Source organism: Oenanthe melanoleuca, chromosome 13 (assembly GCF_029582105.1).
Source record: "Oenanthe melanoleuca isolate GR-GAL-2019-014 chromosome 13, OMel1.0, whole genome shotgun sequence".
In the NCBI taxonomy this organism is placed as follows: Eukaryota; Metazoa; Chordata; class Aves; order Passeriformes; family Muscicapidae; genus Oenanthe; species Oenanthe melanoleuca.
Window position 1 is genome coordinate 8,160,199 of NC_079347.1, and position 13,370 is coordinate 8,173,568.

The 13,370-nt window shown below is 51.1% G+C and overlaps 1 long non-coding RNA gene across 2 annotated transcripts in view; it reads right to left on the minus strand.

Annotated features, from left to right (window-relative positions):
* The window catches only part of LOC130258807 (uncharacterized), a 42,120-nt gene that overhangs the window by 22,556 nt on the left and 6,194 nt on the right, over positions 1-13,370 (minus strand). Inside the window, exons 2-3 of one of the 2 annotated variants that reach the window (XR_008841539.1) lie at positions 8,464-8,679; positions 5,597-8,073 (exon numbers count right to left, since the gene is read on the minus strand). This is a non-coding gene — a long non-coding RNA (uncharacterized LOC130258807). Of the gene's footprint in view, positions 1-5,596; positions 8,074-8,463; positions 8,680-13,370 lie in introns of those variants that run through there. The other variant, XR_008841540.1, reaches the window with a different exon arrangement.

Genomic DNA, 13,370 nt, shown 5'->3' on the forward strand with positions numbered 1-13,370 from the left:
ATCTTGTTTTAATTACATTAGAGCAAATGACTGCTTCCCCTATGGTTTATATCAGTGCTTTAGGTTTGTAATTTATCTTGGCACAGTCTAGACTGGAGCCACTTTGAAGCTTTTTCAAACAGGATGAGAACAAACAATTTTTCCAAAGTGGCTGGATTAAGAAAACTGGCAGCCATTCATCTTTGGGGAAGGCTTGTGGCAGTGCCGTGTCCCTGCTGGAGCCCTGCCAGCCTCCTGCTCCCTGCTCTGCTGGGACAGAGAGGTCCTAACCCTGCAGAGGGTGGGAAATGGCACTGTCAGCTACTGTGTGCAGGGGTGGTGACAAAGGGCACCCTCAGGGAGGTCTGCACAAGGAAGGTGTGATTTATTGTTAATTATTTACACTGAGTTTATGCCCAAGTGTTAGAGGTGAGGATGGCTGAGCAGATGGCACTGCAGCAAGAGAAGCAGCATCCAGCATCAGCAGCATCAGCTGCAGGTGGGGGCCATGGTCCCCCCATCCCAGTCTCAGAGCATGGCTCCTTCACACATTCATCAACACCTACACAGAGCTTCTCCTATAAACCTCTGACATTTTTCCTACAGGAAATCTCTCCTTATTTTCTTCAGATAAAAGTAACCCTGAAAATGCCTAACCTCTGTAGTTTCCCCAAGATAATTTTTTTCTTTAAAATAACAAACCTTCACCTAACTCCTTAATTGACTGGGAATGGTGATTTTCTTTTAGATCATTGTCTTCAGGCACCCCAAAAGTTGATCTCATTTTAGAACAAGCACTGTAAAAAGGGAATACATCTCCCTGAGCCTTGCATTGGGATTATATGGATGACCCTCCCTGGGCAGGGTGAGGATCCCAGGGTGTCCTCAGGGTCACCCAGACCTAACAGTGTCCTCCAGCCCTGCCAGAGATGGCTCTTTATCACCTGGGACCTGCCAGGCTCCTGCAGTGCCACAAAGCCAGCTCTGCACAGCTCGCATGGAAACACACGTGTTTTCTATATTTTCCACCCAAATGCTGGGGATTTAACTATTCTAGCAGCACTGTTTGCTCAGCAAAAGCTGCCAGGGTTTATGACAGATCCTTCCTCCTTAAGGCTTTGAAATAAGGCTGTAAACATGCTCACTAGTCTGAAGTGTTACCTGTAAAGGGGGTAGTTCCCCTCCTGATGTGCCTATTGGCTCCAATTAGCACTGGCAGGAGTCAACCACAAAAAGAAGGCAGAGCTTATTCTGGGAGTGAACTGATTTATTTACAGCATTTTCAAAGCAAGATGGATGTGACTGTTTTTTTTTACTTTTTCTTTTTCTGCTCTTTATGAAGCTACCCATTTGTAACAGGGAAAAAAGCCCTACTTCAGCTATCCCCTAAATAGCTAGAAGCAAGGGGATGCTGTTTGCTTTCCCCAAGATGGAATTTCAGCTTTGTTTAATAAGGGTGGGATAAAATCAGCTGGCTTTTTACTGACCATCACCAGAGGGGAGGACAGGGAATCCTGCCCAGCCATGCTCACAGCAGGGAACAAGCACCTTGACACCTTGGGGTCAGGAGCCAGTGCAGAAAAGCTGGGTTTCCTCAGGATGCCACCAAGGTACCATAAAATTTCACTTGGGCAGGTGCTGGAGAAGCTCAGCCCAGAAAGATTTTGGTTGCATCTCATCCAACCATCCTGTTACAGATTTATTAGTGGAAAATCTCTGGTAATCCCATGAGGACACAAACCTCCTTGTGCAGGGGAGCCAGGGATAGAAGAGGCCTCCCCATGGGGCTTTCTGCTCCCATGACAGTGTCCTCAGTGAGAAGTAATAGAGGGGAAAAACTGAGCCCATGGGCTCAGCCATCCTCCCACCCCATAGCACCACATCCCACCACTGCTTCAGGTTTGCTTGGCTTCATCATCACCCCATCAGCACACCCAGGCACCCACCTTCACCCTTCAGGCTCCTTTCACCTGCACTGTTCTGCAGCCCAAAGTTCCCTTTTCTGTCAAAAGCTGCTGCTTTCTGTCACAGTGCCATTGGGAAGGAGCTGGGCAAGGAGGGGTTTAAATGTGTGGGAGCTGCAGCCACCTCTGTTACTGATGGCTCCCCCAGCAAGAGCCAAGTGTCACAGCCTTAACCCAGGGCTGAAGTGCCTGCCTGAGGGGGCAGCTGACAGCAGGGTTTATGGGCTTTGGAGGGGACTTCATTAGTGCAAGCCTCAGGGATCCTGGATGGCAGGAAATGTTGGGAGCTTGTGATTGTTAAAGGAAGGGAGCAGTGAAGTAGGAAAAGGTGGGTGCACTGCCAAATTCTGCCCCTGTGGCACATTCCTGCAGGTCCTTGTGTCCCCTTGGTGGGTGGCAGCTCTTTTCTCTGCTGGTCCAAGAGGACCAAGCCCTTGGTGCCCTTTCATGTTCACCAGTGAAGGGAAAGAGTGGAGCACTGCTGGAAAATGAAAGAGGATAAAATCACCACTCCTTTGGGTCTGCCCAGGGATAACCTGTGCCTGTGTGTCCCTGCAGAAGCTGCTTCTGACACACTGCTGCTCTCAAGACAGAAGGACAGCTGGAGCTCAGCTCTGCCTCTTGGACAGAACAGCAATACCAAGCCCCAGCACCCCAAAACTGACAGCAGGAGCATCAGCACCTCAGTGCTGACAGCAGGCAAGGGCCAAGGCCCTGCTTTGGAGCTGGACTCTGCTCAGCAGCTGAATCAGCAAATAATTAGCAGACCCAGAGCTGAGGGATTAACATCCCTCTCCCCTCCAGCCGTCCAGTCCAGTTAACCCTTTCATGCGAGTGTCTCAAAGCCCTGAAGCTTTGGGCTCTCCCACGGGGAGGTGCTGCCATGGGGATGGCACCTCTGGGGGGGTGCCCAGGGTGTCACAGGCGGTGTCCCCTGGCCTGGCTGGTGTCCCTGTGGCAGCAGCAGCCGCCGGGAGTGGCGCAGGGTCGGGCGGAGCCGTCAGTCCCGTGGCTGGCAGCTCGTTTGTTCCCCTCCGGGCAGCCCGATGACAGCGCTTCCCTTTACTACCAGCTGCAAAAACCTGGCAGCTGATTTAGGAGAGCTCCCGGGGCCCAAAATGTAAACCGTTTTTCACCAGGAATGTATAAGCAAGCCATAAAATAAGGGATTTGAGTCTGGTCACATGGGACAGGCCTCCCATAAAATTGAAGCATTGATCTGTATTTTAGTGAGCAGCTTCGAAACTGCCCGGATGATTGAAGAGCTGAGCTTTAACAAACTCTGTAATCTCCCACCATACATCTGAAGTGGCATGTTTGAAGTCCGAGGAGGAGTTATTTATATTATTTGTATAATACACGGTGAAAGGACATTAGCCACAGCTCGAGCACCAGTGTGGGTATTGCTGCTGGGCAGAGGGGAGCAGCTCCACGAGGCATTGTCCTTGTTGGGCTGCTCCACGTGTGGGCACAAGGGTGTGACAGCTGAGGTGGCCTGTCACCACAGGAGCTGGCCATGCTGCTGCCCACCAGTGCCATCCTGGCTGCCCCGTGCCCTCTGCAGCTGCTGGGTTGGGATGCATGGCCCTGCCCTGCCCTGCTCTCCTGATGGGCATCATGTCTTTTCTGGCATATGTCACTCCCTTCTCAATGCCTGTCACTCCCTCACATCCATCACTTCCTTCCCAGCAAGTGTCACCTGTTCTTGGGACATGTCACACACCCCACTGCATCTGTGTCACCCCCTTCCCAGTGAGTAACATCCCCATCCTGGTATGTGTCACCCCATTTGCAGTGTGTCATCTTCCTGGCATGTATCACACCTTTCCCAGCACATGTCACCCATTTCTAGACTGTCACCCCCTTTCCAGGATGGATCACCCTGCTCCCAGTGTGTGTCCCCGCTGTGGGTGCTGTCCAGGCTCCACTGTTCATGGAGTTCCCTCTTCTTGGCAAAACCCATTGCCATCTTTTCCCTTTCATAGTCCAAACTGCCCTTGCCCATTAGCAGCAAAACAATTGCTGAAGAAGTATATATTCACTATAAAATGTGTAAATTTGGAGATAAGCAAAATTGTTTGTAAATTCTAATCAAACTCTAATCAGCTCAGGCAAAGCTGGATCCATGGGATATGGGAAAGTCCAAGTGACATTTAAAAACATGACTTGGTTTCCTGTGTCTAGGAGATGGTTCCTCTGTGCCCTAAGTTCACATTCTGTGATTTGAAGGGACTCAGCAAAAAAATGGTTAAATCTGGAAAGTGTCTCTCCAAAACCAAACCAAACCAGTATTATTTGGATCACATAAGCACATTACAACCTTTAAATGAAGCTTCTTGGTAGTTTTCCTGCACCAAAATCTCCTTATTTTTCCACTAGGTATTTTTGGGAGAGCTGTGAAACCCAAACCAGTCAGTAAGTGTGTGGGAAATTCTCAGTTTTGATGGCAGTTCCCAAAATGCTGAGCTCAGTGCAAGGCCGTCTGCTTCCCCACTGTGCTGGAAGAACTCCCCGAGGGTGATGAAGAGACACCCAAAAATCCGATTTTTCTGTCTCCTGTTCCTCTCTCCTGGATTATCACTAATCACAACAATTATTGATGTTATCATCCAAGTAACCAACAGCCCCTGGAAACCCTACAAACCCCCCTTCATGTGAGCCACAGCTGGGGAAGGTGCACAGCTGGAGCTCAGCCCCACTGTGGGTTTCGGGGGTAGGTGGAAAACTGTGCAATATTCAGCCTCTAGAGAGTATTTTGTGGCAGCCAGAGCTGTGCTCCTGTGCCCTTGGCAGGACGATGGGAGGCTGTGATTACTAAATCCCTTGCCCACTTAAGGCAGGCTCGGTGCTCCAGCCCACGGTGAGGCATATTTGAAATGCTTCAGGCCAGAGACTCCTGTGCTGTTCAAGCTTCTTTTTTTTCCAGGACAAAATCCTCCCCAAAATAGCTTCTGACTGTGGCACTGAACCCACACTGTTGGGGGGTCCTTGGGGTGGGCACTGCTGTGCCCATGGGAGCTCTGGGGTGGGCAGCACAGCAGGGACAGAGGGGACAACAGGGACAGGGGGACAGGGAATGTTTTGTCCCATGGAGGCAGCCCTGAGCAGAAAGAGCCAGGTGAGACAGCCAGGGCTGGCTGCTCCCAGGGCTTTGGCACCCTCACAGTGGGATCCAGGCACAGAGGAGCCCGGGGAGGGCAGCAGGACCCTCGTGGGGAGCATTTCTGCTCCCCTGAGCAATGTCCCAGGAAAGGGAGCCAGTTAACTCAGTGCCACTTAAAAGAGGGATTAAGCACACAAGCCTGATAAGGGGCTAGGAGGGTTATTCCTCACTCCCTCCCCAGTCAGCAGAGGGGCTGGGGCTGCTGGTGGTGTGGCTGGAGCAGTGGGGTGGGCAGGGTGTGTAGCTCCCTGTGCTCTCTCTTTGGGGAGAAGGTGGCAGAGTAAACCCACAATAAATTCCCAGTGTTTCACCACGTGGGGAAATTACTAGGACAGAATTTTGGCAGGGTCAGAGCGCCACTTTTACAGCCATGACTTTAACAAGCATGTGAGTGTTTGCAAGATGCCTGTTAAGTTCCCTTATCCCAGGCAAAATGCTCCAGTTACCTGCTTGGCTTTCATGGCCTGGGAAAACCTGGAAAGGACCAAGCCCATTGCTTCATCCATCCCAATGAGCAAAGTTCCTCACAGTCACTTTTGCTTGGCCAGAGTTAAGCCCCAAACTGCATCTTGCAGGGAAATAAGATAAATCAGCTCCAGGTATGAACCCTTCTGCAGGAAGGCACAGCCCAGTCTGATCCAGCCCTCCCTGCATCCCTGCAGCTGGCTGAGGGGCAGCTTTTACACCAAAACTGCCAGAGTCCTGAAGTTCTGTTTTCTGCATGAAAAATCAGTTTTTCTTTAATAAAAAAAGAAATAAAAAATTTAAAAAAAGAAAAATTTGAAAATATTTAAGTGTGATCACTTAAAAAGGGGTGTGTGTGCATGTAAATAATTTTAAGTCAGTCTCAAGAGCTTTGCTTGCCTGACTCATGATCAGGGAGTTTTTTATATATCACATCAGAAAGTACTGTAAAACATACTTTCAAAGCCTCAGAGGACCTTGGCCTCCTTGGAGTATTCAAAAGCATCAATTACACGAGCATTATGGGCAGGATAGTTTGTACGAACCCTGTTAAAAAGTCAACCTGAGACTTGTGCCTCTAAATCCCCTCACTGCCCCCAGGGCTGGAACTGATTTTTGCCCGGGCTTCAGCACTAGGAAATGTTTCAGTTTAAAAAACGTTGAAAAACATTAAAACCAGGCCGTATGCACTTATTACTGAGAAAATCCCACACAGATGGACTGCATTGAACCACGAGCAATTATTTTCTGCCGTTCTCGTGGTTAATGAGATGATCAGAAGTCCCTGGCGGCCTTCCTCTGCCTGCAGTCCTGTGCATCAGCCTCCTCTTCTGCAGCATGGGGCTGCACAGCTCTGGGCCCAGCCCCTGCCAGCCTACCAGTGGGCTGAGAAGGCAGATCCTTGGTTTTCAGCAGTGTAAAACCCACGTTTTTCAGTCCTGAGCGTGCCTGTGCTTCACCCAGGCACTGGCAGGAGTTGGTACCCTGTGGCAGCTGAGAGGTAGTGCAGGAGTTTGGCACAGCATGGGTGGCTGAGACAAGAAAAAAAATCACTTTTTTTTCCCCTATACTAAATCAGGTTTGGTGTTATGCTGCTGGTGGGGACGTGTTTGCTGAGCAGGGAGTGCGGGTACTGAGCTGTGGCAGGCATGGATGGATGGATGGATGGAGAGCCCTGGCCGTGGGTGTTTACATCCCCCAGAGCCTCTGCACACCCGGGATGTGATGCACACTCACTGCTCTGGCATGAGCAGAGCCCAAGGTGCCTGAGCTCTGCGCCCTTATCAGCACCAGAGCCCTAATTACTGTCCCAGCCTCTAATACCTCAGGCTTGGCCGGTACCTCGCAGCCCCAATTCCCTGAGACAGAAGCTGTTATTGTCCAGATGAGGGGTTTGAAGTCTTGCAAACAAAAACCTACCCTCAAAGGGAATTTCTTTCACTGACACTTTCCAAGACAAAGAAACATTTCTGCCTGGTTTTTTTGCAGATGTATCTGGCTTTTTTTTTTTTTTTTTTTTTTTTTCTTTCCTCCCACCCCACCTCTCTGGATATTTGCTGGGCTGCCTGTGTCTGCTTTCAGTGAGGAAAGGATGCAGGCTGGGGTCAGGACCACCACCCCAGTGTGGGGCAGGAGGGCAAACCCCACTGCCAGAGGGGCTGCAGCCTGTTTTACTGGGGTGCTGGGCTCCATCTTACTAGGACTCTGGGGTGGCCCTGCCACTGTGGGGAGGCCATGGGCTTGGGGTTGCCAGTCAGGACAGACAGGAGCTGCTCCAGGCTGCTTTTCACAAGGTATGGAGCTGAAAGTGCTGCTTCCCCCAGTGCCATCACACAGTCACAGGCTGCATGTGGCCAGCCCTCTCCCAAAATTCAGTTTGTAACTGGGAAATGTTGGGATCCTTTCTTTGTACCATCCACCTGCTTCCATCAGGACGGGGCACTGCCTGCTCTGGCTGGGGTTGGCTGAGCAAAACAGTGAAGGGAAATCCCGTGGCCTTTCTGCACTGTGAGTTAATCAAATTGTGCCTCGTTAGCAGCACAGGAGGTGAGAGCCCAGAGCAAAGCTCCTGCTGCCTGTGCTGGGTAAGGGCAGGCTCTCATATACCAGTGGAATCAGCCATTTAGAGGAGTAATGTGATCAGATGTAGCCAGTTATTATAACAGCCTTGGTGACTTTAATGAGGTCCTGCACAGACTGGATTACCATGGTCACTCATCCATAGTTCATTAAAGCCTGCAAAAGGGGATCCACAAGAAGTCATGAAATACGATCTCCTAATCTCCCCTAAGTAGGAGAAGCCCAGCTATAAAAAAATGCCTTTTAAAAACACCCGTGAAGTGAATAAATCTCCCCTGTGCTAAAAGGCAACGACAGCAGACCCGTGAGAAGAGGATCTGCTCATGGGATGTGTTTTCCATGCGTGCAGTTAAAGCGACTTCTCACAAGGGTGGTGTGCTGGGTGGAGAAACAGGAGACTTTCTAATGGTTTTCTTGGGATTCCTGGGGAAAACAAATTAAATAATGGCTGGGAGGAGGAATAAGACAGGCAGACCTGCTGTCCCCATGGGCAGCAGTGGGCAGAAAGCCTGAAGGAGGAAGGTCTGCCCATCTTGGAGGAATGCCCAGCTTCTGGTGCCCCTCTCTGCTCCAAATGCCCTCACCCAGTCTGGGGCTGGATGCATCATTTATGTGAGTGGCAGCCAGCTGGCACCACTCCTCTCAGGCTGCTCCCAACCAACCCCTTTCCCTGGAAAGATGGGATTGGCATTACCCCAGGTGTCCTGCCCACCATGACAGCTTGTTGGGGTGAGGGTGCTCTCTGACTATGACACATTTCCTGGTGCCATCAGGTGATGTCTGCAAGTTCCCAAGTCTGAGGACGTCACTCACCTCAGCTGGCATGGCTGGATCCTGTCTGTGGAGTGACATGGTTGCCCAGGGCCATTTTGGGGTTAGAAAAACAAGGTATCCCCTGGGACCTGGAGGAAGTGGGATGGAGCAGCTGGGATGGAGCTGTCCCAACAGCTGGCAGTGATTCCACAGCTGGTTCTGTTGAGGTGAGCCATGTCCAGCCCCACTCCATGGACAATGGGAAGTGGAACATCCCTATGAAAGGAAGAGAAAGCAGAGCTGCAGAAAATATGGGATGAGATCCACAATCCCTGCATAATGGGGCAGGCAGCTCTCTTAACTGGGAAACCCACATCACTCCATGGGCAAAGGAGTGGCATGGCAGCAGGGATGCAGTGTGGAGGGATGTGCATACAGGACATGCAAAGAGAGAAGATTCCTGCCCACTGTAAACTACCCTGGTCCTTATCAGGGAGAGCATTCAGTAAGCAATTAAGTGAAGACTTTATTAATTCTGCTGCAGCTGGGACTGCTCAGGGGCTTAACCTGAAGCATGTGCTCCTCTGGCTGAGGGTCTTAATGCACTTAGTGAACATCTGGATACGGCTCGCCCCTTCCAGACCTTTCTCCTCTCCACGGGCAGCCGGGTTATCGGGAGGGGAAGGAAGCTGAAAGCCGACTCTGTCCTCCAGGGCTGCTCTCATTCCTCAGCAAGCCCAAGGGACAGTTTGGCAGAGAGGAGCGTCGCGTGAAGGAATGTCCCGTGATGGACAGTGCTTCATGGGACACCTCCACGTGCACCCCTGGCCATGGTGCAAATCCTGAACTGCTCCAGCAGCCCCCTGGTGTGGAGAGGTGGTGGAGAGGCTGAAGGATGCCCACACTCACCCTCACGGTGTGGTGGATGCTTTCCCTGCAGACACCTCTGGTACCTCTGGACGCGCAGCTCTGCAGACTCCAAACGCCGAGAAATGTTTGACAGAGCAGCATACATATTCCAAACATTGTTTGATTCATGTTTTAAAGTCTCACTTGCAAGCATACTTCCCCAGCTCGGACATCAATCACTGCAAATATGTTCTTATAAACAAAGCAACACAGACTGACTGTCTCTCCCACCCTCGCCATGCGCAGGTCACCGGGCAGCACCCTGGGGAGAGGCGCTTCCCAGCACATCTGAGCCCCCCTTGGAGGACACCAGCAGCACAGGTAGCTGAGGAACAGCAGTGGGAAACCTGCTACCAGTGGCACAGGACCATCCAAGGACATGGATCCCAAAGGAGAACAGCTGAGTCCATGGCTGTGCCAGGAATGACTCACTCCTGCTGCACAGCCACTGCACAGGGGTGCCTGTCCTTGAGGTTACAGCTGTCCCTTCATCCCCTCATCTCCCTGCGTGTCCCACCCAAACACACACATCTCTGCCATTACAGGGGTGAGATTTCCCCAGGCAGGGACAGGGGATGAGGTTCCTGATACTCAGGATGAAGTATTTCCCAGCATGTGGGGGTCCTGCATGCAGCTGCACGCTTACATAGATAATGAGAGCAGAAGCATAATTTAATTTGATGTTTTAGCTCTGAATGTCTGATTATCACATCTAATATCTCAAGAGACCTCCTCTCCTCAGCATTAGGGACCTAGTGTGGGCATGGGAGTGTCATAGCTGGCTGCTCCCCATGGTCACTGCACTGTCACCACCAGAGTTTCCCTGTCCCTCTGCCTGCAGGGACATGGTGAGGTGCTGGGCCATGTTTGTATCTGCTTCTTCCACTACTGTGGACATCCCAGATCCCACAAACCCAGCCCTTGCTACCACACAGCAGGGACCCCAAAGTACATGCAGATCTGAAGCCACCCCTGGCACCAACCAGGCAGAAACCCCAAGATTCTGGACAAAGGCAGTGGGACATGACAGAGACAGTGGAAAAAAATATCTTCTCCAGATTCATGAGGGTTGGAGAATTTTTAAAGCAAACTCCTTTTCTTTACGACACTCCAGCAAAGTTTAGGGTCCTGTTGGTAGGTGACTCTCACTTCTCAGCCCTCTGTTTAGGAAAAATAAATAGGAAAGAATCCAGAGGCGGTGCTTTCCTCCCGCTCTGCGAGATGGATCAGCTCTTGCCACTGCAGGAAAACTGTCCCACTGTGATCTAACCCAGTGCTTTGTCCTGAAATGCTCTGCATGGCTGAATACATGACTCCTCTGGAGCAGGGTGACACATTCCAGCCCCAGTCAGTGACACTGACAGATGCAATCAGCCTGCAAGGTTTAATGGGAGCGTGGCGCTGGTGGAGCCGGCAGCGGGAAATATATGAGGAATTCAGGAGAGGAAGAGGAAAATGAGCAGCATTTGGTGATGCACGAGGGAGGAAGATCCCAACAGGGCAGCAGCTGAGCCATGGCATGGTGGCATTTATTGGGGGCAATTTGGTGGCAGGGCCCTGGCTGTGGGGAGGGAGCAGCAGCGTGGTGGGACCAGAAAGGGGTCCTGGCCCTCAGCCACAAAAAGAGCAATTGGGAGGAAGCTCTGTGTGCATCTCCTGCATGGAAATGATGTGCCCCATGTCCCACCACAACTCCTAAATTAAATAAACCCCATTCTGCTGCCAAGCATATCCAGAGCTGCTTTTTCAGTGCAGCCATGCTCTTTCTGCCAGGTTTTGGGCAGGCTCAAACTCTCCCAGGTCAGGAGCTACATCTAACAGGTCACTGGGGCTCATCCAGCCCAGGGCTGAGCACCAAACTGCTGATAGGAGCCTGCTCACTGCCTAAGCTCCCCATTTCAGCCAAAACACTAAGGCCAGGGAGATTTTGGACATGTACATCCCAGGTTTTCTTCCTCCAGTCTTGCCCTACACCCCTGTAGGTCAGACAGAGGGTCAGTATCAGTCTCCATCTCTCCTGACTCAGCCCAGCACCAGCTGTGATGGCCTGAGATAGCAGCAAGGGGCTCAGCCACAGGGCTCCAGGGGCAATTAGAGAGGAGACAGCTCCTGCCTGCACCCAGCTCCTTCCCACACCTCAGGGCAGGGCTGGAAGCCTCTGGAAGCTGCTGGGATGCTCGGGGGGCTCCATGCTTTGGGTACTTCCCTACAGAGGGGTGAGGAGGGCAGTCCCAGCACAGCTCCCACAGCCAGCATGGTCTGACCAGGCTGTGAGGAGGGAAGGAGAGGGGAAAAAATGTCTCACTGCTGAAAGGAGATTTACTGGGCTTGTTATCAGCACAGGAAGAGCCAGAGCTTAGGGGCAAATGGGAGATGCTTTGCCTATTGCGGTATTTTTTCCTACTGCTCTGAGCTGCTCATGCAGCACACTCAGCTCCACTGCTGCCTTTCCAAGATCCATGGGAGCCCTGTCACCTCCAGCTCTCTGCCTGCAAAGGCAGGGGCTGCTCAGAGCCCAGAGCACCTGTGTTCATGAAAAAAGTGCTTTGTGTTTAGGTGCTGGTGTCCATAAGGCCAGCAGAGCCCCTGGCATAGCTGAATGCTGCAGCCCAGCTCACCTGGCTGGTGGCTGCTCTCCTCATCCACCACACTTGGGTCACAGCAGCTGCTTTTAACCTGGAATGGGGTTTGTAACCACAGCCAGGACCTGGAAATGGGTGGTTATGGGGCTTTTGTGGGGCTTCCCCATTCTGCTGCCTGCTTGCACCTCACACCATTGTCACCACAGCACTCCTGGGCTGGATCCTAGGGCTTATTTCCATGAGCTCTCAAGGCTGTGGAAGGTTGGGAATGAGGGTTTTTTTCCTGATGAGAAGGAGGGTTATTCTTTGTGGTTATTTGAAGCCACTGTAAACACCTAGGGGAGTACATGTGTGCTAAGGAGCCAGTGTATTTTAGGGGGCACATGTGGGAGAGGGGGAGAAACAACTTCCTCATCCCACAGACTGCAGAATAGCATCCATGGAATTAAAACAAGGTCTGAGCAAGAGAAATGCACCCAGAAAAGCCTTTATCTGGCAGAATCAGAGCTCAGCAGCGGGCGGGAAGCAGCTCACAGGAGACCCAGCCCATCTAGAGTTTCGGCTCTGGTTAATGACACAGCAAATCGAGCCTGTCATCTTTAGACATGATGTTTCTTGTCCTTTTGGCCTGAGAAAACAACCACCACCCTCTATAACTGCAGACTCACAGTGGTGTAGCCTTTTCCCCCCATCCCTTCCAGAGGAAAGGTGGGGGCAGCAGCTCTTGGGGTGGGAGGATGCAGCACTGGGGGCTCACCACCCTGCATCCCATGATTTCAGCATCACACTGAGCAGATGAGGCTGAGTCAGAGAGCCACAGCGAGGTGGAGTGCCCATCCAGAGGATCCCAGCTTCCCCCATAAACTGGCAGGTTCAGGCAAATCCATGAGAAACAACTTCTCCCTAATTCCATGGATATTGGGCTCCTGGCAGGACTTCACCAGGCTGGGCTTACTGCACAGGAGAGACACAACTGCACGGCAAAACTTCACTGCCAAAGACCCTGGGATGGAAATATTTGTGCCTAAATCAGGCTGATGCCACTAGCAGAAAAAACAGCACCGTACATTCATGTATTTCTTTATATTTACAACTACAATTATAATTATATTTGTAATTACATTTATTTTATTTTTATATAATAAAATATAGATTTATATATGCAAGTATATTCTTACATATGGATAAATACTGTATCAGGATTGCTGGTGTGTGTGTATATTGCTGCTTTAGGAATTACTGTGGGGTTTTTTGTACTCCAGGTATAACATGGAGTATGTTAAAAAAACTTTAAGAAGGGCTTTAACATCTTGTTGGAAAATGGTTTTTGTTTGTCCCAGGGTGAGTGTTCTCAGCTCCTGCATGTGATGGGCCCTTCAGAGAGACCACAGGAGCTCTGGGGCAAGATCAGAGTAGGGCTGAACCTGGTACAAAATCCTTCCCTGCCAGAACTCACCCCTGCGAGCCTTCACCCTG